The sequence below is a fragment of the Oncorhynchus keta genome, unplaced genomic scaffold (genome assembly GCF_023373465.1).
Source record: "Oncorhynchus keta strain PuntledgeMale-10-30-2019 unplaced genomic scaffold, Oket_V2 Un_contig_16027_pilon_pilon, whole genome shotgun sequence".
In the NCBI taxonomy this organism is placed as follows: domain Eukaryota; kingdom Metazoa; phylum Chordata; class Actinopteri; order Salmoniformes; family Salmonidae; genus Oncorhynchus; species Oncorhynchus keta.
In genome coordinates this window covers 43,764-50,000 of record NW_026279663.1, presented here as the reverse complement: position 1 = coordinate 50,000, position 6,237 = coordinate 43,764, and the positions used below count along the sequence as shown (strand labels likewise).

The 6,237-nt window shown below is 40.7% G+C and overlaps 1 pseudogene; it reads left to right on the top strand.

The window, feature by feature from the left end:
• LOC127919221 (glutamate receptor ionotropic, kainate 1-like) overlaps nt 1–5,800 on the top strand; it is a 9,834-nt pseudogene extending 4,034 nt beyond the window's left edge.
• The last annotated feature ends 437 nt before the right edge of the window (nt 5,801–6,237 follow it).

The following is a 6,237-nucleotide window of genomic DNA, read 5'->3' as shown; positions in this document are numbered from 1 at the left end:
CCTAGCTAGCTTACTGTAGGACCCTATATCTCCTAGCTAGCTAACTGTAGGACCCTATATCTCCGAGCTAGCTAACTGTAGGACCCTATATCTCTAGCTAGCTAACTGTAGCACCCTATATCTCCTAGCTACAGTGCCTTGCGAAAGTATTCGGCCCCCTTGAACTTTGCGACCTTTTGCCACATTTCAGGCTTCAAACATAAAGATATAAAACTGTATTTTTGTGAAGAATCAACAACAAGTGGGACACAATCATGAAGTGGAACGACATTTATTGGATATTTCAAACTTTTTAACAAATCAAAAACTGAAAAATTGGGCGTGCAAAATTATTCAGCCCCTTACTTTCAGTGCAGCAAACTCTCTCCAGAAGTTCTGTGAGGATCTCTGAATGATCCAATGTTGACCTAAATTACTAATGATGATAAATACAATCCACCTGTGTGTAATCAAGTCTCCGTATAAATGCACCTGCACTGTGATAGTCTCAGAGGTCCGTTAAAAGCGCAGAGAGCATCATGAAGAACAAGGAACACACCAGGCAGGTCCGAGATACTGCTGTGAAGAAGTTTAAAGCCGGATTTGGATACAAAAAAGATTTCCCAAGCTTTAAACATCCCAAGGAGCACTGTGCAAGCGATAATATTGAAATGGAAGGAGTATCAGACAAATGCAAATCTACCAAGAACTGTCCGTCCTTCTAAACTTTCAGCTCATACAAGGAGAAGACTGATTAGAGATGCAGCCAAGAGACCCATGATCACTCTGGATGGACTGCAGAGATCTACAGCTGAGGTGGGAGACTCTGTCCATAGGACAACAATCAGTCGTATATTGCACAAATCTGGTCTTTATGAAAGAGTGGCAAGAAGAAAGCCATTTCTTAAAGATATCCATAAAAAGTGTTGTTTAAAGTTTGCCACAAGCCACCTGGGAGACACACCAAACATGTGGAAGAAGGTGCTCTGGTCAGATGAAACCAAAATGGAACTTTTTGGCAACAATGCAAAATGTTATGTTTGGCGTAAAAGCAACACAGCCCATCACCCTGAACACACCATCCCCACTGTCAAACATGGTGGTGGCAGAATCATGGTTTGGGCCTGCTTTTCTTCAGCAGGGACAGGGAAGATGGTTAAAATTGATGGGAAGATGGATGGAGCCAAATACAGGACCATTCTGGAAGAAACCCTGATGGAGTCTGCAAAAGACCTGAGACTGGGACGGAGATTTGTCTTCCAACAAGACAATGATCCAAAACATAAAGCAAAATCTACAATGGAATGGTTCAAAAATAAACATATCCAGGTGTTAGAATGGCCAAGTCAAAGTCCAGACCTGAATCCAATCTAGAATGGTGGTCCTTCTGTAGCTCAGTTGGTAGAGCATGGCGCTTGTAACGCCAGGGTAGTGGGTTCGATCCCCGGGACCACCCATACGTAGAATGTATGCACACATGACTGTAAGTCGCTTTGGATAAAAGCGTCTGCTAAATGGCATATATATTTATTATATATTAGAATCTGTGGAAAGAACTGAAAACTGCTGTTCACAAATGCTCTCCATCCAACCTCACTGAGCTCGAGCTGTTTTGCAAGGAGCAATGGGAAAAAATTCAGTCTCTCGATGTGCAAAACTGATAGAGACATACCCCAAAGCGACTTACAGCTGTAATCGCAGCAAAAGGTGGCGCTACAAAGTATTAACTTAAGGCTTGCTGAATAATTTTGCACGCCCAATTTTTCAGTTTTTGATTTGTTAAAAAAGTTTGAAATATCCAATAAATGTCATTCCACTTCATGATTGTGTCCCACTTGTTGTTGATTCTTCACAAAAAAATACAGTTTTATATCTTTATGTTTGAAGCCTGAAATGTGGCAAAAGGTCGCAAAGTTCAAGGGGGCCGAATACTTTCGCAAGGCACTGTAGCTAACTGTAGGACCCTATATCTCCTAGCCAGCTTACTGTAGGACCTCTGGGTGATGACTTCCCCTATATCTCCAAGCTAGACCACTGTAGGACCCTATATCTCCTAGCTAGACCACTGTAGGACCCTATATCTCCTAGCTAGCTTACTGTAGGATCTCTAGATGATGACTTTCCCTATATCTCTAGCAAGCCTACTCTAGTACCTCTGGATACATAGAGCAGATTAGTCAACAGAGAGATTTAAACACAGCTGTCACGCTGTCACCCAGATGATTGAATGAAGGGAAACACCAGCAGGGATTTAGACTTCACTATAAGCAACTGGACAGGCATTTCCACAGCAGCGTGAAACAAATTGTCTCTGTCTAATATGTTTTTCCCATGTGAACACTTTGTACAATAACAAATCAAGCAATGTGGGGTAATGCACTTTATATAGATACTTTAAATGTAAATGTAATGTAAAAATGTAATGTTAATGTCAGAGAAGGGATGTTCTCATAAACAACTGGACAGGCCTGTCCATTGCAGTTTAACCATTCATTCTGTAATCAGACATATTTCATATTCCACCAGTCTAAAACAACACATCTCTGTCCAATATGACAAATGTTAATATATCATCATTGTGTAGTAATATCAATGAATCGAGTAATGTGGGGTCATGCTCTCTATATCAAAACTTTTAGATTTTCTCAACGGGACAGAAGTCTCCATAACTGTGTGAAACAATACATTTCTGTCCAATATGTTAGTTGTTGTCTAACGCTGACCTCTAATATCGACACTGTGTACAATATCAACAGACCCAGCAATATGAGGTAATGCGCTTTATAGCCACACATCTGAAATGGCTGTAAAAGTCTGTTCAGTTTTCCTATGAATCTGCATTGAATTGGCGATTTTGGCATCAAATTCTCCCTTCTTTGCTTTTCCTCAGAAATCTAATCTACACCAATAAAACGTGCTATTATTATTATTAATGTTATTTGAACCTTTATTTAAACTAGGCAAGTTGTGTTATTATTATTATTAATATTATTATTGTTGTTGTTTAAAAGGAAACAATGTGTTGTTGTCCATTTAGAAATCCAAGATCTCCACCTATGAGAAGATGTGGGCGTTTATGAGCAGCAGGAAGAACACAGCTCTGGTGAAGAACAACAGAGAGGGGATCAGAGAGTCATGACCACAGACTACGCTCTCCTCTCATGGAGTCCACCAGCATAGAGTACATCAGTCAGAGGAACTGTAACCTCACGCAGATCGGAGGCCTCATAGACTCTAAGGGCTCGGCGTAGGCACTCCCATAGGTAAGAACCACGGACGCAGGAAAAAACCCTTTGTGTGAATTACCCTCCCCTATCACTTCTGAATGCTGACATGCTAGAGGAACACGTCAAGGCTGCCCTCTCTCCCCTTTGCTGTTTTTTCTACCCAGAACCACTCGCTCATGCTGCCCGTCAGTCACCAGACATGCACAAAATTATTCACTTTATGCTGATGATGTGCTATGTAGCATTTGGGCAATGAAGCTCATTTGTGACCTATTTATGTTTACCTAATGACCTCAGAAGCTGCTCTGATACTCAGATCTCATTCCTCTCTCCCCCAGGCTCCCCCTACAGAGACAAGGTGACCATCGCCATCCTGCAGCTCCAGGAAGAAGGGAAGCTCCACATGATGAAGGAGAAGTGGTGGAGAGGGAACGGTTGTCCTGAGGAGGACAGTAAGGAGGCCAGCGCCTTGGGAGTGGAGAACATCGGTGGCATTTTCATAGTGCTGGCAGCCGGACTGGTTCTCTCTGTGTTTGTAGCTATCGGAGAGTTCATTTACAAATCCAGGAAAAACTTGGACATAGAGGAGGTGAGTGTAGGGCAGTGTGAGTGGCATCATAAGTACTAACAGAAAAAAAGGTGCTCCAAGACTGTTATTATGGACCTTCTACATAGAGTAGGTTGCTGTGGACATTATACACACAGTCAGTCAGTTGCTATGGACATTATACAATTCACACAGTCAGTCAGTTACTATGGACATTATACAATACACACAGTCAGTCAGTTGCTATGGACATTATACAATACACACAGTCAGTCAGTTGCTATGGACATTATACAATACACACAGTCAGTCAGTTGCTATGGACATTATACAATACACACAGTCAGTCGGTTGCTATGGACATTATACAATACACACAGTCAGTCAGTTGCTATGGACATTATACAATACACACAGTCAGTCAGTTGCTATGGACATTATACAATACACACAGTCAGTCAGTTGCTATGGACATTATACAATACACACAGTCAGTCAGTTGCTATGGACATTATACAATACACACAGTCAGTCAGTTGCTATGGACATTATACAATACACACAGTCAGTCAGTTGCTATGGACATTATACAATACACACAGTCAGTCAGTTGCTATGGACATTATACAATACACACAGTCAGTCAGTTGCTATGGACATTATACAATACACACAGTCAGTCAGTTGCTATGGACATTATACAATACACACAGTCAGTCAGTTGCTATGGACATTATACAATACACACAGTCAGTCAGTTGCTATGGACATTATACAATACACACAGTCAGTCAGTTGCTATGGACATTATACAATACACACAGTCAGTCAGTTGCTATGGACATTATACAATACACACAGTCAGTCAGTTGCTATGGACATTATACAATACACACAGTCAGTCAGTTGCTATGGACATTATACAGCACATAGAGTTATACCGTTGTTACTGCCCTTGTATAAACACAGTCAGTCAGTCAGTCAGTTGCTGTGGACTTTATACATTACAGTACACCCATTCAGACTGTTATGGACTGTACACACAGTCAGTTGCTATGGACCGTACACACAGTCGGTTGCTATGGACCGTACACAGAGTCGGTTGCTATGGACCGTACACAGAGTCGGTTGCTATGGACCGTACACAGAGTCGGTTGCTATGGACCGTACACACAGTCGGTTGCTATGGACCGTACACACAGTCGGTTGCTATGGACCGTACACACAGTCTGTTGATATGGACCGTATACACAGTCAGTTCCTATGGACCTTAAACACACAAAGTTAGTTGCTTTTATGAATGTTGTTTTCTCGTCAAAGGACAGGTTTTTTTTTTTTTTAAATCAGGACAACTTGTTTCATCAGGCCAACAGTTTGGATTTGGGGAACGGCAGTGCAACAATCACACACAAATGACTTTATTGTAGAGTAGGCCTAGTGTTTGACGTACTTTTGATTTAGATAAAAAAAATGAACATTTTATTCCTTTATTGGCACAATATCTTATTTATAACGAGAGTCGGTTGGGTTTAAGGGAGGCACACCACTTGACTGTCTTGGCCTTGCTGTTTCTGTGTGAAAATGTATTATTTTGTGTCATGACATGATACTGTAGGTAAGTGATGAAGATATAAGATTTCACTGGAGGTTAATACGCACCATTACTGATCTATAACTTGTTAATTACATTTGCTGATCTATAACTTATTGATTACATTTAACTAATGATTAGGTTTGAGGATATCATGTTTTGCTTGCAAATGTTTGCAAATTTACATCCAGGTATTTGTACAGCATAACGTAACAGTATTGCTTCTTCTGACCACCTTTGCTTGTATTCATATATATGAAAATATCTGAATGATTGTATGTACATGTGAGTGAGGTTTTTCCGAATCATTTATGGATGAGATGCGCCTTGAGACTTTATTCATTGAGTTGCTTTCATTCTTTGCTTTTTGTATCATTTGACGTTCATGAAAATGCATGTAAAAGTTGTCATGTTGGTTTTTGTTTATGAACGACTAAAGTTATGTGGAGAACATGACTTCTTTTCTTTGTCTCATTTATTTCTGGTTCTGTTGGTTCTGTTTGGATCCATTCTGTTCATCTGCATGCAAGGTCTTGTCTTTTTCAGTCATGGATAGAAAGCAGATCACACGCACGCCTTTTTGATTCCAACCCAGTCTCTGTATCCATGGGTTTAGACTTCAGAGTAATGATTCCAACCCAGTCTGTGTATCCATGGGTTTAGACTTCAGAGTAATGATTCCAACCCAGTCTGTGTATCCATGGGTTTAGACTGCAGAGTAATGATTCTAACCCAGTCTGTGTATCCATGGGTTTAGACTTCAGAGTAATGATTCTAACCCAGTCTGTGTATCCATGGGTTTAGACTTCAGAGTAATGATTCTAACCCAGTCTGTGTATCCATGGGTTTAGACTTCAGAGTAATGATTCTAACCCAGTCTGTGTATCCATGGG